Source organism: Manis pentadactyla, chromosome 5, assembly GCF_030020395.1.
Source record: "Manis pentadactyla isolate mManPen7 chromosome 5, mManPen7.hap1, whole genome shotgun sequence".
NCBI lineage: Eukaryota > Metazoa > Chordata > Mammalia > Pholidota > Manidae > Manis > Manis pentadactyla.
The window spans coordinates 136,932,110-136,960,037 of NC_080023.1; the positions used below are offsets into that span (position 1 = coordinate 136,932,110).

At 37.8% G+C, this 27,928-nt stretch overlaps 1 protein-coding gene and 1 non-coding gene across 5 annotated transcripts in view; one reads left to right on the plus strand and one right to left on the minus strand.

Moving 5' to 3' along the window:
• MACROD2 (mono-ADP ribosylhydrolase 2) overlaps positions 1-27,928 on the minus strand; it is a 2,035,411-nt gene that overhangs the window by 947,954 nt on the left and 1,059,529 nt on the right. The gene's annotated exons all lie outside the window — the stretch shown is intronic.
• LOC118915891 (small nucleolar RNA SNORA22) lies at positions 3,996-4,128 on the plus strand. Its single transcript, XR_005026218.1, has one exon. It is a non-coding gene; the product is annotated as a small nucleolar RNA SNORA22 (small nucleolar RNA).

A 27,928-nucleotide genomic window follows, 5' to 3' on the forward strand; every position in this document is an offset into this window, starting at 1 on the left:
CCTGGGATGAAGGGCCCTTGAGAAGCCAACTAAGACCTTCAGACATGGCAAGGAGTGGAAACCCAAACACAAGCCAGAACTTCAAGATAGCTTCTGTTATTTTCCAGGACCTCTATTTAACTGCTTTAACTCTTTTTCCAGCCTGCAAGTCCCTTGACTATTTTCTGCTCCAACACTTGGATTGATCCTTTTCTTAAGACTCCCTAGAACCTGGTAAACTCCCCGAGTTCACTTTTTATGGAAAGTGCTGGAATGTTCATAATTAGTTTTCTCATATAAAACCAAAGCATATAAACACTCGGTGAATGTAGGAGGGGAGGAGCCTGGGTTGCCAGTTTTCCCAAGGCCCTCCCCCTAACTGAGGCCTTTGAGTTTCTGAGAACCCCACCCCCTCACCATGCCCCACAAAGCTTCAGCAAGTCTTCAGAGTCTTTACCAATATTTCTAATTGCCTCTAACAAGAGATGCTTCTACAGCGGGTTCTCTGCTGGGGTCCCTCTGGTGAGTCTACCTGAAATTCAGTGATAAAAGGAATAATTAAGGGAAATATTAGTTAGCTACACCTGTGAGAAATGGCATCTATACATCTGAAACTTAATGTAGGCAAAACTCATAAAAATGCACCATGAGCCTCCAATCTCCCACACCAAGACGGCATAGGGATTAATCAGCTCAAAGCAGGGAAAGTATTTCAACCACTCCAGAGAAAGAAATCAGCCATTCTTGTTATAAAACATATTTTTCTTCTTTTCATCTACTTAAAAAATATAAATGGCCTATACCAACCTTCAGAGAAGTGATTTACCACACTACTAATACTAATCTTTTACATTTATATAGTGCTTTACACTTTCGAGAAGCTTTCACATATATTATCTCCCACTATATTAGATCCTGGGACAAAAATGATGGTTCCAGAAATGAAACTACTTTTTCCCCAACTCCCTCACATTTGGGTATACTGATTTTTTCCCCGGTGTCGTGAACTGGAATCATAAGATCTTTTACCAGTGGACATCACACTTACACTATTAACATACAAAGAAAATCCGTAACTTAACAAGATAATAATGTGGATAGGTGGGAAACAAAGGTGAATTAAAAATGAAAAAAGGAGTTAAAGAACATGATTTGTCCTTTGTTAACCTTTTCAACTAAACAGAGCTTAAAACAATTCAAATTCTGTTTTGTATAAATTTCTTACTACCTTTAATAACTTAATAGCATAATTGTATGCACAATTGGTCCCTGTTCTGGCAAACTGCCACCAGACTGAAATCTTTGTCTCTTCTAAAACACTGTAAACATTGTTAAAATGCCAAGACCTGTAAAACACTTTTATGAAGCAATTTGCAAATTTTATGGACTTACTAAGGCCACAACAAATTTCATCCTGAGCCAGCAGATAGTGCGTTTTCATTCATTTTATTCACTCATTCATTCATCCATTGCTCTTTCATTAATTCACTCATGGCTTATCTTATGTGGAGTCTACATAGGAATTTCCAAGCACTTAAACCATAAATTCTGTGTATATATTAGGCTAAGAAATAAACAAGAGGGTTTTAAAAGTACTGAATAAACATATAACAGGTAATGTCCCACTTCTACTTTTCTACTGTAAAAATGTTAAGGAAGGCAGGAATGAACCAAGGTGCTGATGAAAGAGCAACAGCGATGGAAAACATATTTGTAGTTCTCTCTCTTGGAGAGCCCCTTGAAGCTGAAAAGCGAGGTCACATTTTACTACTGCTAAAAAGTGGTTGCTAAATAACAGTTATACTAATAACAGTAATGCTCAGAACCCATGGAATAATCACACAAGCAGAGGTTAAACTAGGAGAAGCTTATTATGAGCTTATTAAGCTCAATATGTATTGAGCATTAATGATATTCATATAATCTGGCATAATAATATACTAACTGAAAATATTTTGTAAGGAAATAATCAGAGATTCAGACAATGATTTATTATAAAGGTATTTATCACAGCATTAGGAACTGGGGTAAATGACAGTTTCCAGAATTTCCCACCTGATCTTAGTCCATTTAAATACACATGGATGTTTCAGAGCCTCTGGTCTCTCTGGGGCAAGGTTGGAGACAAAATGGCCATTATTTCCTCCCCTCTGTTCCTGATACATAATTCATGTGGCATTTGCCAGTCACCAAGGACCCACGCATGGAGTTCCTCCTGAAAGGGGCAGGTGGGGAAGGGCAGCGTCAGCTGCAGCCGGAGGGGATGGACGGAGCCGGGCCTGACTAATGATCCTGAGCAAGCTGTAAGAAATAAAAGCCTTTTTCCTAACCTTCCCTTTTCCCTTGACTTACTTCGCTTTTATTGGATTAACAGGGGGACTCGTCCTGGGCCAGACTTACCCTCCCCACCCAGCTTTCCCAGCTGCAGTAACAAAGCAAAAACGGATTCAGTTTAAACACTGTATAGTATAAGAATATTTACATAAATTTGCACTTTTATATAATAGAATCTTATATGGGCATTAAGACAAATTTATGAAAAAATGGTAATGACACTGGGAAATGTTAGTGATCCAATGTTGAGAAAGGCAAATGGCACACAAAATTGCACAATGAGTATCAGAACCAGTACATAACATGTATACGTGCATACGCACACAGACATACGTGTGGAATATTTGAGGGAAAGGTTGAAATATTAACCTAGATTATTTCTAAGTGGTGAGATAAGAAATGATTGTTCATTCTGAGGCCCTTTTTTATAGTTTTCATATTGAACATGTGTTGCTTTTATAATCACGGAAACAGTATTTCATAAAGATCGTTTTCTTCTTACAACACACACTGCCCTTAAGACATTCCAAGAAGTACCCAGTGGTCATAGCACTATGCTTTTAAAAATCAGTGCCTTCCTCACCCTTTATTCTTCAGTCCCCCTGGAGGATTTGTCTCTTCACTACCTCGTGTGGTCACTGGGTTACTGGCCCCAGAAATATTCCACCTCTGGAGATGCATCTAAGCCAAGTCATGGGTTTCTATCCCTCACCCTGTTGACAGAGTTTGATTCAGAACTAAGCAGGTCTAAGTCAGCTTATGACAAAAAGATTTGAGAAGTAGTTTACTCAGAGTAACTGAGAAAGTGAGGGCGGTCTTTTGCCAGAAGGGACAGGGAGCAGACTGTTGCTGCCATCTCGCAAGTGGCATGGACGCTGAGGCACCTCAGAGAGAATTTTTGAGAAATGGGATTCCCAAGTCTGTCCTAACCTTGGTTTTCCTCCTCTATAAAATAGTAACATGGCTTCCATTTAAGTCAATTTGAGTTGGAAATTTTGTTATTTTTCTGATGGATGCACAGTGTAATCCATTCTCTAACACTGAGAATGTCAGTCTTCTGATCAAATCAAGGGGAGAACAAATGAAGGATGACTATTCACAGAAGTTACCTTTCACACTTTATCTTTTATTACATCTGCATGGAAATTAAATGCCCATCAGACTAGCTGACTACTCTTCCCCTGCAAACTCTAGACATTTTCCCATCATTTTATTATGAAAATTTTTGAGCACAGAAAGGAGTTAAAGAATTTTACCATGAACCACCTGTACTCGACAATTAACATTTTGCTACACTTGTTTATTACTGTCAGTCCATCCTTTATCCATCAATTGATTTTCCCCTTTTGTTCCATATTTTTAAGAAATCCATCCACTTTCTCACCATCATAAAGGATCAATTCAAATTCTACTGACTTATTTAAATATTTTATTGTGATTTAACTTTCCATGTATTCATATCTTTTCTCTGCTGCTAGATGATAAGAGCCTGAAGGGAAGATATTATACATGCTTGAATTGTTTGCAGTGCTTAAAATAACAGGTGAATGCCTGTCAATAAATATGTATAACTGAATGAACTTCAGTCACTAGAATATACTCTATTTTGGTGATCCATTTTATTTTCATGGCAAAACAGAGACAGGAATGTGTCTCAATGATCTAAAAACTCTGGACATGTTGTGCAGTGAACACCCAGGTGTGCTTCATAGTTCTCTTGGCTTTGACTTGCTGCTAGAAAAATGCCTGCTCTTTTCCTCTACATTGGAAGGACTGGCTATTCCTTTTAAATGTACTCCGAGAGTCAGCAAAAACAAAAGAGAAAAAGAAAAAAACTCTGGACATAACATTTGCTGTAATTTTTTTTCAATAATATTTTCTGCATCAAACTCTAAAAGCCCATCATATTTTTCTATGAAACTGAACTGGACTGGAAACAAATCTATGTAACAAATACCTCTTTAACAAGTTATCAAAATATTAACTCTTAGGGGAAAAATGTTGCTTCTTTTTGTTTTCATAGTCTGCTTCTATGAGTCAATTACTCTTTAAAATATTCTTTCCTTTGAAAACATCTTTAAGTGAAGAACTGGTACTAGGACCCTCATTTTGGTTCAGCTGAATTAACTGAACAAAGCCAGAGACAGACTTAAAGGGGAAGAAAACTTAAACATAAGACGGAGTGTTATTATTGATTAAATACAAGGACTGTGTTACTTTTCTTCCACCATCCTGAACTGACTTGTCTAAAGCATTTTCTCCAGGTTAAGTCAAGCTATTGAGAAATGTTGCATTACCCACATGTGTGCAAGTGGTGTGTATATGTTAGAAGGTATGCTGAAATAATTGTGTAATTCTTTGGATTCACAGCAAATTAATGCAGCTTCTTATTTTAAAGGTTACCTTAACTTATAACCAGCAGGCCATAAAGTTTTAGGAGTGTGTATTTCTAGTAGTGGGAATGGTTGAGACACAGTGTCTTTTTTAACTTATACTTTTTCACTAATCACTTTGGTAATAGTTGGAGATGCATTTATAGTCATGTAAGAGTTCTTAAATATAGATAGCTTTAAATTTATCTTTTATTCTTCATGAGGTTTATTGTTTGATTTGTTCTTCTACAGATGTGGGAGAGGGGTATTCAAACTTGAAACATAAATGTTTCATTTTGAGTAAAACATTCAGGTACAATAACCCATGTATTTCCTATACTCCAGACTATATAGCAGAATGGCCATCCTCAAACTAGGAAGCTTTCTCAAAGCTGCTAGACAAAAGAAATCAATTGATGAAAAAAAAAATAATAGGACAATAACCCATGCAGTATTCTGCCTTAAGGAAAACATTGCTCCATAAGCCCACACTTGGGAAAGAAGGTCAAGATGCTAAACTATAGTCAGAAAAATGGCTTATCTACCTGTTGGAGTTGTTAGAGGGAGTTTTATTCATTAGGATCACCACACATCCCTATCCTTGTCAGCATGAATGATAGACCTCCATTATGTAGACCATTCGGTAGAAAATGAATTGTCCCATCTCTTTAAATGTGTTAACTATACAGTGATTACTCCAACATGAATTCCTTTTAAAAAATCAGGCTAATCCTTTATGAAAGATATCACAGATTTTCTTCTAATGAATGATCAAAATAGTCACAGCTATGATTAACAAATGAATAACTATAGAAAAGTTGATTACCCTTAGCCTTTCTAATACAAAATAAAATTATTTTTCAAAAGATTCATTACATTCCATTATATATATGGATGGATGTGTTGAGATACTATTGTGTTAATAATTTAAGAAACATCAATTTGAAGAGGAAAGGATTTATTTTCCTTGTTTTAAAATCATGCTTTTTGAGTAACTTTACATGGTTTTCTTCTGAGTTACACATTACATAATGCCTCAAAAACATTTAAGAAAAAAGAAGAAAAGGCAACTTCTAGGTAACAAGTACAAAGAATCAGGATAACAAAAGAAATTAAACCAAATATAACAAAAATCTGTGACCATGAAGGAGCCAACCACAGGCAAAAGTTATGGTGCCTAAAAATTATGGAACGAATTTTGTAACTTAAAACTTGAAGCACAGAATTTACTTTAGAATAACAAACCCTGAAATGTATTTATTTTTCATTCAAAGGTGTTGATTTTAATATGTAGCACAGTTTCATTTTTTCTAAGATGCAACATTTTTATCTTACTGTGTAAAAATACAGATTTGTTTAAAATAAATACAATGTAAATTGAATCTACAAAACTCAACATGACCAGAAATAACTGGGAAAAGTACTGAGAATAAAGTAGTTGAGCAATATTTTCCATAAAGTTTCAAGTAGTATTCCAAAATTTCCCTCTCTTCTCTCTTCAGACATTTATTGAGCACCCACTGTGTGTGCGTGCTAGGGAAGGAAGTCCTGAGTAGGACATAGTTTCTAGCTTCCAGGAAATCACATGCATTCAGATAAATTGCATATTTCAAGATCCTTCAAAGGACTATCTTTTGGCTTAACATGTCATCTGTTTTTTTTAAACTCTTTGATTTAGTGGAATCAGATGTCTTCTTGCATTCCAACTTACTTAAAAAACATACAGAGTCTAAATGGTTTCTATTATTTTGATCTGCTGATCAAGTAAAAACATGTCAGCTGTGGGTAATCCATCAACAACCCTAGAATTCCATTTTCTATTGGGTGTTCATATTTCTCATCCTCTTTAAAATTCATAAGTTGTTCCAAAATGGGGCCAAAGCCCATAAAGTCATTTTTCAAAAACAGTATCCTTTTTATGATAGTTTTACAAGTGTTATTACTTAACGTCAAATTGGTTGCTTGCTTATCATTACTTCTTGCTACTCACAAATTTAATTAAAGGCTGTTTTTCTTTTTTTAAAAAGAAGAAGAAATTATTCTTTTTTTCCTCAGTGAAAAGTGGGGAGATGTCTCCATCCCTACATTTACTCAGCATTTCTACATCTGTTCAGCACATATCAATGGTTCTGAGTCATGATCAACAGTTACTATTCAGAGTGTATTTAAAACCAAAGACAATGTATGTTGAAGTCAGTTTCAGGTAGACATGGGGAATATGTTATCACTCAACCAGATAACAATTATTCAATGACCATGCGGAGTCCTCAAGAAGAAGATGAAAGAACTGCATTATATTATCAGGAGAATGAAGGAAATTATAACCTGCAAACTTAGAGAAATTAAGCTTCTGCACATCTCAGTTTCCTTACTTAGAAAGAAAATGGAATTTAAACTAAAGACCAGTTAAATACTACTAACATTATTTCCAGTTGTATAATTTTGGAAACGGAATCATGGGTATGGAGCACGGATTATAGAGCAGCTCCAATCTTTAAGAAACAGATTTGATTTCTCCTCCTCTACACACAGTGTAGTACTTGTTTTTCTTTCCCTTAAGAAATAACTGAATATTATCACTAATGGAAGAGGAACAAAACCAAGCAAAAGGGAATAGTTACATAAGAAAGAAAGAAAACACCAAATTATTCCAGTTCATTTCGAAAGAGAAGACACACAGTCCAAAGTTAACTCTTTTAAATAAACAAAAGTAATATTTAAAGAACAAAAAGAGCAACAAAACAGAGTTTTTTGCACAAGTGTCAGCCAGAGCAGCAGTGTGCAATTTGAGACTATGAGCTTTATCTAGGTTTTATCTCTGAGAAGAATATGGGCTACACTATTATTTTTGGTAAAGGGAAGTGTTTTTCGAGACTTGGTTTTCTCAATAGGTAAAACACATATTAAGAGAACCATTCTGTAGAGAGTAGATTAATAAATATTTCTAACATATAACCATCACCTACTCCCATCCAATATTTATCACTAATCATTAAACTTAAAAATCAGTATCCACAATAAATGCATATACAAAGCTTTATAAAGCAGTCATCTGAGTTTTTAATAGTGAACTTCAAAACTAATTTCAAAAATTCTGTCTACTTATAATGATCAGTAATTAAGTAAACTGTAAATTTACATTTCCATACATTTGCCTTTGAAATTTTAAAATATCAGTATGGTTTTATAAATTTAACTGATTTTGAGAAATTTTCAATTTAATAAAGCATTTGAAAATTGTACAGCTTGATGAAATTTTGAACTAACTTTCTCTGTACTATCAGAGCTTATAGGAAATAAAAATGAAAAGGGATAAAATGGACAATGATCTGGCAAACTTGTTACTTTCATTCCATGTTCCATATCTTTTGTTTGAAAATTTGACTATATCATAGCATGTTTTTTATTTTAAATGATATTTCATGAATTTCAAACCTAGATTTAAATGAGAGACTATAATCACTGCATTTTTAAAGTTGAAGGTATTGTGATGAGAGAAGAATTTTTCTGGTGTTACTGATGTTGGCTTTTGTCATTTAACTCGATGTGGCCAGTGGAATGTGGACAGAAGTGACATGGTGCAAGTTTCAATCCTCAGTCCTCTCTTGTTTCCATTCTTCCCTCTGGGAGCTTCTAACCTCTGATAGGAGAAGCCCCTGTCTTCGATAGCCACTGACCCCAACCTGAGCCCCAGAATGTGGAACAGACCAGACCCAACACTCAAGCCTAAAGCAGAACCACCTCAACTGCATGACAAATAATGCTTATTATTTTACACCAATAAAATTGTTTTGCTGTTTGTTATGCAGCAATGGTTAATATATGTGTTACTTAAAACTTATTTTTGTCGGAATATATCTTTTTTTAAAATAATATAACAAAACTATTAAATAAAATTCACTTAGAAGAGACTTTTTAGCAACTTTTGTGGAATAAACTGTTAGGCATGTAGCTATATGTTATTTATATGAGAGAAAATACAACTGTTAATTTCTCAAAAGTAATATTACAGAAGAAAATAACGCTGATACAATTAAGTGAAGACAAAAATAATGATGCTTCTTGATTGAGAAAATAATGCAATAACACCACTAGCTGGCTGCCAGAGGAATGTATGTAGATATTCCATTATTTTCCCATTATGAATTCTGAAGAGTTATGCTGAGATGCTAGGAATTGCATGGTTCTGCCCAAACCCAAATTAACAAGTATTCAGAACATTGTTAAGACTTGTCCCCATGTGTAGAAATGCTTAGGAAAATAGAGAAATTTTTTGAAAAAATTTCCACTTACTATCTACTTTGAACTACAGTATAAAGTAGCATACATGGTTATTCATATGGTATGCATAGGTAATTTTATGCAATATAAGATGGATGTGCTATGTGGCTGTTAAAGTCTGTCCTCACACTTGTTCTGACTTGCCAGCATCACTCAGGCTTAATTCAGAGTTCTTATTTCACAACAGCTCTCTTGAATAATCATAAAACTTAGAATTAAATGCATGTGACATGGAGGCCAAGTGTGTTGTTTTGCACAGTGTAGTGGAATCCGTACATCTTTGAATCATGTGGAAAAAAGCAGCTCTAATAAGCAAAGAGCTAATTTGCTCATCTCTAAATGGATGCTTTCATTTGTCTGAATGGGGGTCAGGATGGGGTGGTGGGTTATGGAGTGACTATTATGCAAAACCAGCAAACATTAAAATGCTTAGGACATGGTTGTTGTCAGTGAAAATGAAAAATAGGAAGTTACTCACTTGAGTGATCAGCACAGTCAACAAAAAATGAAACCTATTAGAAGTTCCTGGGAGACTCTGCATTATAAGAACTTCAGCGTGAAAGGTTTGAAAAGGAAAGTAGATCTACAATCTAACTGGTAGGGCTTATGTACCTCATCAAAAATCCTAGTTAGTAGACTCAGTGATTATGAATTATACAAAATGGGCTGCTTTGAGGAGGCCCCATCTATCAATGGACATGGGTCTTCTAGGGTGGCTTCACACCTCCTAAATCACCTCTTGGGTAGTGTTAGAGGAGTAGGTCGTTTTCTCACTTCTGGCTCTGAAGATTGTGTCAGGGTACTGACTCTGGTGGGTTCTCTCTTATATGTTCTCCATTCAGCTGCTGATATGCACCCTTATCCTCTAAAAAGGAGGCAGCAGGTTGTAGTGACCCACACACTGGCCTGGAAGACTGGTACTAACTAGCCTGCAAACTTAGAGAAATTAAGCTTCTGCGCATCTCAGTTTCCTTACCTAGAAAGAAAATGGAATTTAAACTAAAGACCACTTAAGGACTACTAACATTATTTCCAGTTGTATAATTTTGGAAATGGAATCATGGGTATGGAGCACGGATTATAGAGCAGCTCTAATCTTTAAGAAACAGATTTGATTTCTCCTCCTCTACACACAGTGTAGTACTTGTTTTTCTTTCCCTTAAGAAATAACTGAATATTATCACTAATGGAGGGGGAACAAAACCAAGCAAAAGGTAATAGTTACATAAGGAAGAAAGAAAACATCAAATTATCATCCTGTTCAGGTAGTATTTTGTATGAAAGCAACATTGAGGGACATCTACACACAAACACACACATTATATACATTCCTGAGATTAGTATAGACATCTACTTTGTAAATTGTTTCCTTCAATATGTACACAAACTGTCCTCATACTTTCCTTTTAGAATAAAACAATGAAAATATAATATTCTCCTCAAAGGAATTTCACTGAACATCTGAGAGTCAAGTTAAATGGACAGTCAGCCATGGAAGACAGACCCTGATTTCCCCAGCTGATCATGTCAAACGTTTATATTTGATTTTATTTTGTGTCCCTCACAGAGCATGGTTGAAAGTTTCAGGGAAATTAATGAGGTAACAAAATATAAATTCTGGAAGAGGAGGTTGAAGTATTGTCTGTTTTCCTTTTTTATTTTTCTTTAGAGCATCACAGATGATGATATGACAATTTGAAGTTTGCAGAAGTGATGGCTCCTTGCACTGAGGACTTTGTGCTTCCTGTACCCCAGAATATCCAGAACCATGCCCTATGAGCTGGGAGCCACCACCACCATGCTTTATTCAGCTCTTTTTTGATGGAATGAAGCAAACGAATGAATGAGTGAAGCAGATAAAACTGCACAAGTCAGGCTGCTGCAAATCCTGTTAGAAATGGAGTATGGTACAAAAGGATATATACCTCAGGTCCAACCAAGGATTATTCAGTCAAATACACTTTCGAACAAATCTAGTGAGTTGGAGCAGAATTGTTGATACTCAAGGTTCTCCTGTTGACAGTTGTCCCAGGGGGAGCATTAGACACCACAGGGCAGGAAGGAAAGAATTTTGAGGGCTAAGGCAGGAATCCTCACCTGTTTCAAAGACCTACAGGCCCTGGCCCCAAGTTCTATTTGGTTTGCCAAGTACATACATCACTGGAATCGAAGCTCTATGAGGTCAGGAGCTTGGGGATATTGCACACTGTTGTTTGCCCAGTGCTTAGAACTCTGCTTGACACATGGTTAACGCTCAATGAATATGTGTTGAATGGATTGATTCACTAAAAGGAAAAACAAATTAATTAGTTGAAGCATTAAGTTTTTGTTCACTTTTTATCTCAGTGTGGGAGCATAGCAAAGCCTTCACCTTCTACTTCAAGATTTTTTTTTTAACCAATATACACCAAGTACTTCAATTTTACAATTACTTCTAGTCCTCTTGGGAGCTCAGAATGGGGTGAAAGCAGGGTTGCCAGATAAGATTCAGGATGTTCAGTTAAATTTGAATTTCAGCTTTTCGGCTAAACAATGAATAACTTTTTAAATGTAAGTATATCCTAAATAGTGTGTGGTATATATTTGTGCTAAAAAATCCATCGTCTAGATAGAATCGTAATCTAAATGGGTATTCTCTATTTGTACTTGCTAAATACCACAATGGTACTTTTCAGCCCTTAGAAATCTAGCTATTTCACTCTATTTACTCAAGCTTTTTCTGCTGAGGCCACTTCCCCATTTAGGTGTTCTTATTCTCAGGATCTAAGAGAACATGCACACTGCCTCTTCAGTCATGCACAGGTCAGCACCCATTCCACCAGAAACTCTCGCTTTCTTTGTCAGCCAATATAAGGTATGTTATCAGGCTGTCGCTGAGATGCTGAGCAAGCCCAAGACTGAAGGAAATGGCCTTGTTCTGCCTTTGGGGTAACAAGCTGCCTGCTCTCTATCGCTTCTCATCCTAGAGAGGGGCAGGTGTCAGTCCAGTAGCCCCACCTGAAGAAGTAAGTATCAAGCTTCCCAAGGACTCCTGCTAAAGCCACTGCCATTGGGCTCAGAATGAGAGATAGACTCCTTCTACCCTCCTTTGGGTCTCATAATACTTTCTGGGAACTGAAATTCATTTTGAGGCTTCCATGGAAACTTCTGATTTAATAACTTCATGTACTTTATGACTAGATATCTTTGCTTTACCTGCAAAGCCCCCTCCCTTTCTCTTTTTTCTCAATATAAATTTCAACATCAGAAACAAATCCTCAGTAAAACCAAACAGCCAGAAAGAGCCATATCTGGCTAGGAGCTATGGAGAAGGCCTTCTTTTTAATCCCTCGGAAGCAGATCTTGACACAAAGAATCATGTGAAAGTGGCTTACCTGGAGAGTGACCTCGGGAAGCACCAGGAGGCCAGTGGGGATGGGAGACATGTGAGGGAGGAACTCAGCACAGGGTGCACTGCCAAGCACCAGCTAGGTCCCCCTGCAGAGCCCCGGGAGGCAGTGAGGGACAGGCACCGCAGAGTCATCCCCACCAGAGGGGTGAGTTTCCACAGGCCCCAGGTTTTTTGGAACGATGCCTCCAGGGCATTAACTCCTCTGCATTTTCGGTCCTGCTTGTGTGTGGGCGATAGGCTCCCACCTCCAGACAAAAGCCCTAGGGCAGTCAGAGCTATTCTAGGAAGCTGCCTTCACAGGTGAGTGCCAAGGTTGTGGGTGGCACTGACAGCATCCTGCATATTGAGAAAATGAGCGTTGCCTTCAGAGTTGATGCTAGCAGTCCAGAGAAGGAAATAATCCAGATACTAAGTATATACCATCACCAGCGCCACAGCCTTTTAAACTACATGCTGTAAAGACATCTGCCCCTGCTCCATCAGCAATTTCATACTGTTTTGACTTTTATTGTATTAATTTCTGAGCTTTCACACATTGAGGGTCCCTGCTACCCAATTTTAGTGATGACACCTGCCCATGAGGGAAAATCACTGCGTTTTGATGAGGCCAAGCTTTCTGAGCTGGCGTCGTTGTGTATGAACTTCCCTGTCAGATGAGAGCCTCATTTTCAAGAAGCTCCTGTCACTCATGGGCACACTGCTAGTGCACGTTTTGCTGTCATGTTCAAACGCAAACACATCAGCTTCTCAAGTTTGCCTGCAGTTCAGGCACAGTGTACTGCCTAATGCAGAGTTAGGCCCCATGACGGTGGGCTGGTTCTAAGAGGGAGCTTGGGTGTTCAGCTGAGCTGGGCTTCGGGAATACTCTGGCCATTAGCACAGGAGGCTATGGGAAAGGGATTTATTATAGTTAGACCTCATACAGTTGTGAGAAGATGGAGAAATGAAGGTGTTTGGGGAAAGTCAGGAGATCAGGGAAGTCACACAGCCAATCTGAGAAGCTGGCATGCCACCAGAAGAGGCCTTAAAGGCTTGGGGAGAGGAAAGCTCTCTGCTGCTGGGTGGCCACCTGTGGGTCTGTGGTCAGGCCTCCGGTGGCGGGCTGAGGCCACACTGAGTCAACAAGGTGAGCAGGTGGGGAGAAGAGCAAGATACAGAGGAGAGGAGAGCAGGGACACCCAGACTCGCTGGCCTCTCTGTCACCGTCTGCCGCCACATCAAACAGTGATGACCTTCAGAGAGCAATGGCTGCTGCTTCACCTCTACCTTCTAAATTCCTCGTTCAGTCAATGCTAACCAGCACCATACAGGGAAGGGGATCCGAGAAATGTTATTCCAGCTTAACTAAGTTGAAACATTACACAGAGTCTCAGTTGCCTTATAACTGAATTAAGGAGAGCAATGCTAGCTACTTCCTCAGCAAAATGAATAGCATCACAATGCATTTAGGATATGTATGTATTATTATTTTCCTTCACTTATTTTTGCTAGAATATTGTGCACTCTGCTTGGGGGAGATGGCGGCAGTCATATTTATATTTGCTTCTAATCTATAATAGGAAGAAGTTCATACTTCCAGTGTTTTCTTCTTCTGACTCAGTGACATACCACAGGCTTTAGGGAGTCTTTATTTTAATTCATGGAAAATAAATTACTTAACTACAAGTGTACTTTCTTGGCTATAAGAAATTGGCTAGCCAATAAAGTGGTGTTAGAGACAAAGAGCTTTAAAACTGTTTCTCTTAAGAAATTCTGTTCTCTGTCTCAAATTTTCTGAGTGACCTTGAGAAATCACATGAAATTCCTATTTGTTGAGTAAAAATACTCAGTTTTCAATCCTGTGAGGAATAATGAGTCAAACTGCTTGGAATGGACTTTGCTCAGAATGAGCCTGACAGGAATAGGAAGGGCAGGTAAGCTCTCCATTCTGAGGCAAAGCCGTCTTTTTAATGATCCTGAAAGAAACACAGTTCCACTGCCCCAATATTGGAAACAATGGTTTGCTCTAATAAGCACTGTTATTAAATATTCAGAGCCCACCTCAAAATATGTTAATTGCTGGGATCCACTTAATCCTGTATCTGTAAAGTATTAGAATTATACAAAATAAGTTAATTGCTAGGATCCACTTAATACTGTATCTGTAAAGTATTAGAATTACAAGCACAAGAAATAGGAAGTCCTTTCAGGATGCCTTTCTTGTGCTTGTAATTCTAATACTTTACAGATATAGTAGTGATATATTAGCAAAACTCGAATTTAAATTGGGGAAATTACTAGGTAATGAAACCACAGTTAACCATTTGTGCCAGTCACCAAATGTGCAGAGAGCAGCTACAATGTGCAAATAGCTTTTTGAGAGACAGACTGAGATGCAGAAAGATCACTTCTTTGCAACTACTGCCTTTTATGAGTTTATACTCTACTTGGCTTAACTCTGTCACATGCAGGTACTACCTACCATTTTTTAATGTAGCAAGTGTTTCACGTTTGAGTTGCATTTGGGGACAGATGGTTACACAAAAAAGAGAAATTTACCATCCATATCTAGTTGGTCCATGAAGACAAACTGAAAAAGTGTTTGAGATAGAGAAAACAAATACTCTGGTACTAGAGCATAGCCCAGTAAAATACTCAGATTCAGTCAGCGCAAGATAGCAGACATTCTTCAGACATGTCCTTTCAGATTTGCCAGAGTTGCCAGATTTAACAAACAGAAATACAGAGGGCCCAGTTACACCTGACTTTCAGAAGAAACATGACTAATATTTTAGTGTAAGTACCTCTCATATGACATTTGGGATGTAGTTATGCTAAGAAGTTAGTGATAGTTTACTGATATTCTGATTTAATTGGAAATGCTATATTTTATTTGGAAATCCTATTGAGAAGCAAATGAGTGACTATTAAAGTAGAGTAGCTACCTAAGTCAAATAAACTTCAACAGGTCTGGGACCTCTGAGAAATTTTAAGATCATAGAGCTAACTGTCAGCAAAGAACTTTACACCCTTTACCTTGATAACCTCTCCTTCCTCCCTCTGATAAAACCATAAACTTCAGTTTTCAAGCTACTGAAGGAGATGGAATGGTAGGTATAAAAATAAAAAAGAATGACTGTGCTCTCCCTGCTCCTTATGCAGTTAGCCCACAGCAGGCCCCAGACAAGTGAAAGAAAGAAAGAGTTCTTGAAATCCAGTTCAAGGCTTTGAGACATATTACTTGCATATTGCAAATTCTTTATTGAGACTGTGATTTTCCTGTCAAGTGATGTTAAGATATTTTATTATCTAAGAGCAGGAGACTCATGGGATAAATCAAGTTTCATATAGTGGGCAGGGGAAGAACCATCTCCACTGAATAAAACTTAAGGGGCAGTGAGAGACTAAAAAAAAAAGAAAGCATTCTGAATCTGTCCATTCTGCCCCATGTGCCTTCTGTTCATAAACATAAACATTCAGGTAAAATGGGTAAGGACCATGGTGTGTGTGTGTGTGTGTGTGTGTGTGTGTGTGTGTGTGTGGTGGGATGGGGGGTTGGTAAAATGGGCAAGGGATGGCAGTTAAAGGCCATAACTATATTCTAGTAACACCCAAACACCTACTTTCTTGTGGATTGTCTGGGTCTAGATGAGCTCGTTTATGCTCCACAGCATAATATATGCAAACAAATGTATTGGAATACAGCTAGTGTCATGAAGAGGAAGGGCTAGCTAGCAGTTACCCCTAGGAGAGGTCTCCTGAACAGAAGGCCATACATGGGTTCTGAGAAATAGGCCAACCATGATGTGTAGCCTAGACCACTCATTTGAGCGGAATAAGTCAAATAAGCCAGAATATATGTCTGATCTCTGAATTATTTTGATGACCAAAGAGAGGAGGGCATCCTTTCTAGTGATGGGCTTCAGAACTTTTTAACAACCAAGGAGAAATATTGACTTTACACTTGCTTTTCCTGTAAATATTCTCTGAAAGAGAAAACACAAACAGTAGTCCCTACCCCTGGAGTAAAATGGAGGGAATTAGATTGTCAGACTACTTGCATGGGTACCCTGTTATGTCTGAAAAATATACATCAATAAAATTAGGATGGCAATTTTTTTAAAGCTTGGTATGGCTATGTAAATTGTTGTCATTACTGATAGTATTGGATCAAGTTAGCATTTTCACATGTTAAAAATAATAAAAGGTATGACAGGGCATAAAATGAGACAGAAATCTCCCACTCATATATCATATCATCAATCCCATTTTGTTCCCCAGAGGCAGCCATCTTCAGTGGTTTCTGTCTGAGGGTCTTCAGGTGACCATGTAAGTCTCTGTGATGAATTTAGGCTCCTAATTCTTGGTTTACCTTGGTTCCCATAAAAAAAATGACAATGCATTTCTATTATTCCCATCTCAGCTCCTACCACTTTCTCTTGATATTTGAAAGTTGTACTATTATTTATCTTTTCCCTGGTTTGGATTATACATTTCAATTAAATGCTTAAATCTTTTTTTACTGCAACATCAATTTCAAATGATATTCGGTCCTCTGTCTCTTAATTTCTTTCAGCCTCACCATTTATTTTACATTTAAAATATTTAAATTCTGTCCTATAACTATGACTTATTTTTTGTTGAGTTATCCCTTGATTTGCTTATAAATATTAAAAAGATAGAGTAAGCAAAGTTTACATAGTTCGGATCATGTTAAAGTTATTTTCCATTGATCCAAGTAGTGTAAGGGAAGGAGAAATACACACACGGTTCCTCCAAGGGCATCACCTAGCAGCTGTGATCATCACTTCTGCTACATGCTACTCTCTGGAACCTAGTTCCATGGCCAGAACCAACTGCAAGGGAGGTGGAAATGAAACTTTTCTTTAGGGAAGTCATCAGCCTAGTTAAAGAGGACACCCAGGAGATCTGCCCCATGGGTTTCAGATTTGCCAGTCCCCAGCCCCCTGGATTTCCAACTTGTCAGCCCCTGTAATCACAAGGTCATGATACGTAGTTATGTTCTTTAATGTATGTTCAAACTCTGTGTCTGTTGTACTTTTTATCTTAAGAGAATGTGATTTTATATCGATCTCTCTCTCTCTCTCTCTCTCTCTCTCTATATATATATCTATACATAGAGAGATAGATATCTTTTTAACATCTATTAATTCTGAAACAGATGAGGTAAAATTTAGCCAAGTAAAGGGAAATTGATAGCAAAAAAGTTCTAAAAATTACTCTGTTCATTTGGATATAATTAATGCAGACAGCCATTTGCGGTCACAAACTAATTTTTCCCCAACCAAACAGATTAAATCTAATAGTTCCATTACTTAAATCAGACAGAAAAGTTGGTCCTCTTTGGCAGGTTTTTAAAAAGGGATTTCAGTTATTATTAGACTCCTGAAAATTACCAAGTTTGGAAAGGAGATATTCAGACGTCAAAAAATGAAGAGTTTTCTCAGCAGCTGAACCAAATGGAACAAAACTCTTTGTTCAACCATAATTTCACATTTCATAATGAAATCCTCTCATAAAAGAATAACTTCCAAATCTTGACCACACTTTGAGTCAACAGCTGTCTTCATTACAACTTAAAAATAAGCATGCATTCAACCTTACAAGATGGATGAAGTTGGTCTTACCCCTCCCCTTCCTCAGAAATACATGATTAGTTTTACTCATTAAAGCCACCTGGGTTTCAAAACACTCTTCAGATCCAGCATTTCATTATTTTTAAAAGAGTGCAGTGTGCATCTATCTATCTATCTATCTATCTATCTATCTATCTATCTATCTATCTATTTATTTATCTATCTAATTTTTAGGTCACATTTAAAAAGAGGAAGAAACAGTATAAATGGACAACAATGTCAGAATTCCACATCAATTTTCATGCATGAGTATTTTCACTTTTTGATTTAATAAAAATTTACACTGAAAAACTAATTAATTAAAAGCAAAGAAACAAAGAGTGTGTTACTCCAAACATTTCAATAAAAGTATTTGCTTATAAACCAGTGTGACATGCTAAATGAAAAGACTCTTTTATTCTGTACCATACAGAAATCAAGTTGCCTCCAAATCAAGTTGCATCATTTTGATCGAGATATGGATGTAAGGGATAAATGGCAGGTCAAAGAGAATCATTGAAATTGCCTTTCATATGATTCTCAGTGCTTTAAAGAACAGATCAAAGATAGAAATAAAATTATATTAAAAGAGTGTTCTTCAAGGATTTCTGTGATTGGTTGTGTAGGTTTAAAAAACATAATTAGAGGCAAAAAGGCATCCGTGGTATGGAACATACTTGTGTCATGTAGACAGACAAAAATATGTGATTGTGCTTTTTAAGGTATGTTCAAATTCTGTGTCTCTATTGTACTTTTAATTTTAAGAGAAGGCAGCAAGCTATCTGTGAACTATGCCCAGTTGCTCCACCCAACAAATTTAGTTTGACTTGTGTATTAAGAATTAAGATTCTGATTTACTTTCTGACTTTAAAAAATCAAAACTACACACAAAAATATTGCAAGTTCTTAATTATCTTGAAAAATGTTATTTGCCAATGTTGGGATAGCACTGATGGTGAAAGCAGAGGGCTTCAGTTGAGTAGCAGCTGCTGCCTTTAGAGGAAACAATTCTTTCTCTTCTCTCTTCTCTTCCCCTTTCCCTCCTTTCTTCTCTCTTTCTCCTTGTCCCTTCCCCAATTTCTTCCCTGAGCCTGCACCTCTGATTTTCTTAATTTATGGCATTAGTGTTTGCCATCCCAAGGCATAAATATTACTGTTGTTTTGTTTTTAATTCCCTCCACAAAGCCAGCAGCATATGTTACCAGTTCCTGTAACAATCTCTTTCTTATGTACATTTTAAGAAATGATTGAAGTTGTGTTAAATGATAAAGGGGTATTCATTTTTTCAAAGAAAAAAAGAGTTGGTTGACAAATTATGTAAAACATGGTTCATTTATCCAGCAGAGTATTATGAAACCATTAAAAAGAAAAATGAAGAAAATGTTCAAAATGTATTGTGCATTAACAAAAAATGTTGGAAAATGTTATGTGTAAAAATGTGATTTTATGCTTATTCACAAGAAACTTTTAACAGAAGATAACCCTATAATTTGGTATGTGGTGCTGGGAAGAAAGATTTTTGGTTACATTTTTCCTTTTCTTTATTGTTTAGATTTACCATCAGCATACATTACCTTTAAAATTAAGAACAGTTTTTAAATTCTTAAAATGAATACAATTTAAAATAATATCTTATATGTATTTATATCATTTTATTTATATAACATTTACACATATGTTATTAACCACTCTGGTATTTATAATAACCCTATGAGGTAGGCACTTAGATAATGCACTCAAGTTTTTCAGATAAGCTGAGAGAGAGAGAGAGAGAGAGAGAGAGAGAAAGAGCTGATCAACTTAAGGTAAGTTCATTAGTCAGGGATGTTTAAAGCCAGATTCACACCAAGTGTATCTATTAGGAGATTAAAAGTTATGAGGTGGTAACAAACATGGCTCCCTTCAGTGGCTTCAAACCATAAACATTTTTCTTTTTTGTTTGTTTGTTTCTGTTCAGTGAGGCCTGGCTATAGCTCTGTTCCATGCTGCCTCCATTCTGGAACCCAGGCTGATGGAGTAGCCACTATCTAGGGCATTTCTGGTTGTCATGGCAAAAGACAAATCTTACATTGCAATGAAAGCTTTGGAAACTTCTCCTCATAACTCATTGGCCAATACTGGTCATATATTTTATCCAATCATAAGAGCTCCAGTAAATTCAGTCTTGATATATACCCAGAATTGGAGGCAGGGGAGAAGGGGATTGAGTAATTGGTAAACTTAATGGCTAATACCCCAAAGCCTCTAACTCCAGGTTTCCCATGATGAATTAATATAAGTCCATGGATCTCTAAGTAAAACACTTTCATTTAAAACTACCCTGATATAAATGAGTTTATATATATAGAAATGTCTCTGTGTGTATTATACTCGTTTATCTTACGTAACTCTATGTAAGTGTCCTGTCCTGTCTTCCTTTTTCACTTACTTACATTTCATCAGATTACTATAAAACTGGTAAGTGTTTTGTCCTTCAGTAGGTAGCAAGAAACACTGAAATTGAACATCTCAATGCCCACTTAGCCACATCAAGTACAGAATATTAACAAAAGAGAGCCAGCTGCAGCCTGTAGATAGCTTACCACACTGCACATGCATCCTATAAACAAGCATCTCCAAACACTCACAGCCTCTTAACCTCAATCACATACCCTTAATCAGATGTCAATTCAGTAGAGAATTTTCTAAATAATGATGATGTAACATCCATTAGTAAATAGGAGACATCAATTACATTAAATATTGTGCTTGGGCTGCCCAATAATCATGAAGAAAACACATTGATAAGCAATGTGCTTTTTAGCCAAGGGCAACGATGAAAGCAGTCATTTATCAGAGACATAGAGAAGGATGCGCTACTTTGGGGAATGTCACAGCAGCTGTTAATCAGGTGAAGGTAATTGAAGTAGAGTTGACAAAATTTTAATAGCAGGATCAAGAATCCATATTAATAAAGTCCTTTATAGAAAGGAGGCATTTGTAAGACTATAAAGTTATGAGATACAATACCCTCAATTGAGTAACTTACAATCAAGTTAGGGAAAGGGTATAGGGAGGCCAGCTGGGTAGATATTATGGAAGTCCAGAATGAAGGGCCAATCACCTGGAACAACAACAACAAAACAAAAACAAAAACAAAAACAAAAACTACTGGATTGGAGAAGAATGATCACTTTAAGAGTCATTTCAAAGGAGGAGTCCAGGAATTGGAAACTGAGTGGATATGGACAGTCAGAGAGAGACATGAGAGGATCAGTAAAAAAGACTAACTACTTCCCAACACAAAGAAGCACGTGTGTGTGCATCATACACACACACACACACACACACACACACACACACACACACACAGATGTAACACGTGGTTACTGAGAGCGAATGTATAGCAGACAGAAACAGACAACCTATAGGGTTTTTGCCTTTTCCTGCTGGTAGGAGGGAGTTTGATCTTGGTCCTGTTGAAATGAGATGATGGAGGGGACTTGGACATGAAATGGTTTTTCAGGACCATTCTCTTTACAGAACTTGTGCTCAAGAGAATATAAGGTAATAGCTACAGCTTCAGAGATACATTTAAAATTACCCATAAATAGGCTTTCTCTTATAATAAACCAGCTCATTTGAATTTTTTGTATTGCCCTTTAAACATTGTTTTACTTTATGTAGCATTCTTCTACTTTGTTCTAGGAGGAGTTTGAGAAGGCCTAGAGGATTAAAACCATATGAAACAGAAAAGATAAAGGGGAAGACGTTTAAATGTATAACAAGTTTAAGGTGAGTAGCGGAAGTCTTGAGAGTAAGCTAATCTCCAGAAAGGATGCCAAGGAAAGGACATTAAGGACGGGGCAGGGCTGGACTTAGCAAATGCCCTGCTGCTGAGGAGGTGACAGGGAGAAGCAGGGCTAGCACAGGAAGGGAGGCCACAGAGCCAAGAGAGCAGAGCTGTCTCAGAAATCTGGCTCTCCTTTTCTGATGGCTATTTTTCATGTTTCAGAATATTTTTGAGAAAAGCACTTCAATATAATGAAGTTCCTTCAGTTCTAATAAGATCATTTTTCATAGCTATTTTGGTAGACACTCCAAAATTGTGCTGTATTATCAGCAAGGTAAAAAAAAAAAGTGGTCTGGAAAGAAATCAACCAAGGGAACATCAGAATTAACTAACTGGTCTGATTTGGTTTTGTAAAAAAACAAATCTGTGAGTAATACTGAACTTTCTTTGCTTGGCTATAAGGGCATAGTTCACATGTACGAAAACTTGCATGTATAAGACTTACAAATTTATCAATCAGAGAATGATTTATGAATTTATTTCAGAAGTACACCAGAAAAGTACACCTGGTTTCACAATAGCATCAGCTGACATGCTGGACCTAATGTGTCTGAGCAGCATGGAGGAAAGCTTGTAAACATGATTTCTCCCCTAGATATCAAGTATGTGCCAGCACATCCTTCACTTTCCATTTCTACAAAGGCCTCTAGCATGGATGACACCTCCCATTGTCACAGCTGAGCGAACTTAAGAGGAGAAAATGACAGAAAGGTCAGAGCCCTCTTACCTTAGGATGCACTGTGCAGTGTGGTAAGCTATCTACAGAGGCGGGAAAAGCACCCTGTTCTACTGGGTGCTTGGGATTCCCAGGCTGAGACATTGTTTAGAAGAGTATTAAAAATTTAACTGAGTGGAGCTGTGCGTTCTGATGAAGGGCTTCTGTTAGCTGCTCCCAGGCACCCAGGGCCTGGTAGAGGCCATGATAAACTTGTTATTGATGCATTTTCCTCAATGTTGGGGATCTTAAATACCACCCCCTTTTTTATTCTGTTCTATATCAACTTAAACATTATTAGGTTCTCTTAGAAACTGGAATATTAGGGATTCTCTGTGTGTTAAACTGTTGTGATATAGGAGTTTAAAAGCTTCAGTTCAGTTACTCTTGACTGTTTGAACCACAAATTACTGTTTAATAGAAAATTCTTACATTGCTTCATGGTTCAGAAGCTTCATTTTAACATTGATTTATTTTTAGATGAGACTTAAAATATGCATCAATATTATTGAATATGCCTATGGATAAACAACTGCAAAGAGTGTTATAGCTGTGAAAGTCCCAACAGGAAACAGATGGCACTTTCAAATTTGAATAATTAGAAAATGGTTAGTAGAGAGACTATTTCCGAAGGTCTGAGAAAGATTTAGCAACCACTGGGGCTAGTGCCATTCCCTCTGGCTGGTAAGCATTGTGCTGTCCCTATCTACAGTCAAAAAGCGTGAAGAGAAGGGGCAGTGACCAGAATGTGGGGACAGAAACAAGAAATAAACATTGCCTCCTTTGCTCAATTTCCTGGGGGGTGCTGTCCATCAATCAAAACCCAGCATAGACCAGAAGGCAGGAAAACCTGTGAAGATGGTCCACATAGATCACTTTCCAGGGCAGAGAGAACAGGAAGGAGACGAAGAGTGGCTTTGGAAGGCAAATAGAAGATATGCAGCACAGATGTACTCACTGACTCAGGAGAAGTGTGTACAGAAAATAAGAAAAATCTCGATAATAGGATTTTGAATTTCAAAACCATACACTCTTAGAGAGTTAAAACTTACAGCATAGTCAAAATGTCCTGGCCACAATCAGGTATACAGAGAAAGTGTCTGAGAGAAGCAGAGGGAAGGAAAGATAGGTCCTCTTTACTATCCCCAGACCACAGCATCTCTGGTTGGGGGAAAGAGAAGTGGAGATAAGTTAAGGAAGATATATAGACACAGGAGTAGAGAGGCCTGTGCCAATCTTCCAAAAGGAACTACTCAGGAAGAGGCAATCCCCAGAGAGAGAGAATGTGCATGTGTAGCACTGAGGCAAAATGCAGAAAACTCAAGTGAATGAAGGGACCCAAATGCAATACAATAGGGAGAGGTGGGGACTGCACAGAACTGGAGAGCCTGTGCCTCATCTGACAGGGGATGGCACCAGCCAGCTGCACAGGAAACACCCCTGAAGAACACAGGCACTGCAGTAATGCATTTTTCATTTTTCACGAGATACCAGAAAACTAGATTATGCAAGTAAAACTTCCAGATTCTTAAAATTCTGTGGGCTAAATAAAAGATGTTTGTACACCAGACTCAATACACCCCCTGGTCCTAGGCAGATGGAGTCCAAGAGGTGTAGTGTGTCCTAAGCAGTTCACCAAGGTAGCAGAGAGATTCACTAGACTTGAGGGGCCATGTTGACTGGAATGAAGAACACCATCAAGGCAACCTTAAGGCCAAAGAACAGGTGGGCCCTCCTGCCCATGCCCTGACTCAGTACAAGCTTTGAGGAATGTTGAAGGGGAGAACCCAGGGAAGGAGAAAGGAATACCTAAACATCTGAGCTTCAAGTTTTGTGCCATGTACACATTATCAGGACCCAGAAAGAAATAGTGTTGTAGAAAAATAAAGCAGACACCACTCATCTACATTCCCTAGTTTCCTTCAGTAAGGTCTGGCTTTCAATTTGCAAGGCATAATCGAGGATTCCTGCCCACCAGGTCCACCATCCTAATGAAGGGATGTAAGCAGAGTTGATTACCAGGATTTCCTGTTTCTGTCCTGTGTAACTGTCGCCTTGCTGAGCTTCTGCTGATGGACTTTAGATGCTGAGACAAGGATTTTCCTGGTCCATCCACGATCCTGAAGCAGGGGTTTGGGGGCAAAGGATGACTACACTGAGATGATGCTTCAGACTCTGGCCCTGGAGGGGCCATAATTCACGGTGGAACCTAGAATGAGATGCTTCTTCCTTGCTTGGCCCCAATACTCTTCTCATAAAATGTGAGACACAAGGGTTAGGTCCTAGCTGAATGATAAGGTCCCACTCCATTGCAGTATGATGCTAGAGGTGATCAACTGGAGGCCTACTGGAAATCAACTATCATTCCATAAAAGAGAACATTTACCATTATTTTTGTATAACTCATTCTTCCAAATAAATTCAGCTTTTCTTTTTACAGAATGAGGTTAGTCATTTTCCTGCCTTTGTTGGATACTTCAGAAACTATTGGAATTTATACATTTCTTTCACATTTTCCCTCTTTTTCAGCAGTCAGCAAATTCTCTGGAAGATAGGCATGAAAATAATCTATGGAATTTCACTTTCTATTTGTCATAAAGTAATTTATACTCCAAGGAAACAGAGAACTTCCTTGTTTTTTGTTTTTCTTTCATCCGTGGAGTCTAAGACCAGGAATCACATGTTTATTACTCATAATTTGGGTCTCCAAATTTTCCTGAAATCCTCCCACAACCCTCTTTTTCCTGAAGTGCTTCAAGTTCACCAGCTTCCTGGAATCCTGCTTGGTATGAATAATATAGCTCAGCATGATGTTTTTCTATTGTTTGAAGACTCATTTCAGTCTTTGGAGCTAAAATATTTCTACATAAATTATAAAATTTTATAGTATTAAACAATGAAATAATGGAACTTTTCAATATTAGAACCCAAAGAAGCAATGATAGATAAATTAAGTATTTAACAGCAAGAAGGGTAAACATTTGAAAAAGAAAGAAAACATGCAAAATCTAGAATTTTTATCCTTAAAAAAAAACCTTAGATGTATTTTTCTCAAGTTGGAAATGTAGCCAAAAGTGGAATTTTGCTCAATATTGAGCAGATTTCAATATTATTGAGAAAATTATTCTGGCCAAGAGATATTCTCCAATGACTGAGAACTGTGCTATAAACAAAAATTTGTTCATGTCCTTTCTGGGTTTAGCATTATAGAATTAAAGAATGCTCAATTTCTTGGCTTTTTCTTCATTAAATGGAGATCACCAACTATCAGGCTCCAATTTTTAATAGCACACAATTCACTAAAGTGAGTCGATAACAAAGCTGAAATATAATAACCAATCATAATGTCAAAATGCATATGACAAAGCACACCAATAAATAAGATGAATTGCAAGAATTTCCACTAAAAAGTGAGATCCAAAGGAATGAAAAAAATGAAAGATTTCATCTGCTTCAATCAATCATTAATACCCTGTCAGACTTGATCTGTACCCAAGTAGCTGAGTAACAGCCATAAACGCAGAGTTCAGCTCACGACCTGAACTTCATAATTGGATGAGAGTGTTAAAAGCCAAGACTCCAGAGTTACTTAGATATATTACAAATATTACAAATTGCCACAATGAACAGTTCAGCACCAAAGGCACTGAGTCTAGCTAAGAGGTTGCTCAGTAATAAAGAAAATAAAGTCATCTGCTAGTCAGTGCTCTAATGGGGTCAGAGAAACACTGTTTTAAACCCAGAGGGAAAAGTAGACATGGGGATTTGGCATCCTTAAAGGCAGAAGCTGCAGCAATTTATGGCAGGTGAAGAAACTTGAGATAATGGCTGCTACAGACACACCCTCACCCTTGTCCTAGTTGGTCACACCAGTAGCTCACATCCAGAGCAATCCCACCAGTAGAAATACAGTCCTCCTCCAAACACCTGGCTAAAGGCTACAACACTGAGATATAGTTGGTTGGGGGAAGATTGACAGGGTGGCAGATTAAACTACTGTCACTATGATATATGTTAGGTGGGGGAGCAATGGCGAGAGGTGGATCCGGCCTCATGTACCAGTGAGGAGAGCTGCATGAGGGCCCTTGTAAGCAATGAGAGAACCACACCTTGGCATGTTTCCCAGCAAACAGACTCACTCCCCCAACCTATATATGGACAATGCTTCACATCCAAGAAGACTCCAATAGAAAACTTGGGATAATAAATGCCACTAAATAGTATCACAAGGACTCAAAGACATCTATATTTCCAGAAACTTTGAGAGCACCTAGAATGTCATAATTAGATTCAGGTAATGACACTCTTGGAAAAATGGTTCTTAGATTTGAAAAAAAAAAAGTGATGGTAGCTTTCAGTTCACTTGTCTGTCTAATCCTTCTCCTTCACTCTCCTCTACTTCCCCTGATATGGCACTCCAGTGTGATAAGTGGCTTGCCTCAATTATTTGTTGACCTAATTAATTAATTAATTAATTGACACTTGGTATTCTTTGCCTGCATGTTTGTGTAATCCAATTACATATGTGATAATGAATGGAGCTCTACTCCATACCATCATATTTCCTGGCCTTTACCTCACCTGACTCACTCATAAGAGATAGCGTCAGTACATCTTTTATCTCCAACCCAAGCTTCATCAAAAGTGTCTTTGGACCAGCCGGGAACCATCACTTGACTTCCAGATTGCCCAGTGTCTTGCTTGAGAGTTTCAGTCCCAGGTAAGTTCACTACAGAGTCAGTGAGACTGAGAAATGACAATGGAACATTCTTGGGGTAAAAGGGTTTATACTTGTCTTTATTCTCATAGTGGTAGGTTGTGCAGTAGAATCACATTTGCATCCAACAATCTGCAGGTCCATAATCTGCTCTCTCTCTCCACCTTAGCCCAGAGCACTGGATGGAGCTCTTTATATAATAACTCAGTCAATAATAACTCATTGCCAACAGGTGGGGAAGCAGTAGCCTAGCAGTAGGCCAATTACATCAACAATAGCTTAGGGTCAGGTCAGGTGAGGATCCTAGCCATAGGAATTTCCATTTTCCCTACAGCCAGGCCTGAGCTTGTCTTTATGTGGCATGTGCTGGTTTCTCTGTGTTGAACATAGACCCTAAATAACAAGTGAAACACATGTTCTGGACCTGCTGGGGTTTGCACGTTCCAACTCTTCACTTCAACACAGTAGGGTCCCATACATGGACAAGTGGCCTCTGGTCCTTCATAATGGAACTCCTACTAGGTTTGTCCTACATTTTACCATTTCCTTGGCCACAACCAATAACAGACCAGAAATAGAACACAAGAGAAATGCTCTGCTAACCTCAAAGAACTTTGGAAAGAATCCCTTGATGAATAAATTAGAAGCTATCCCTAGGTTGTAAATAAAACCTCACTTACAACCAGAAGACC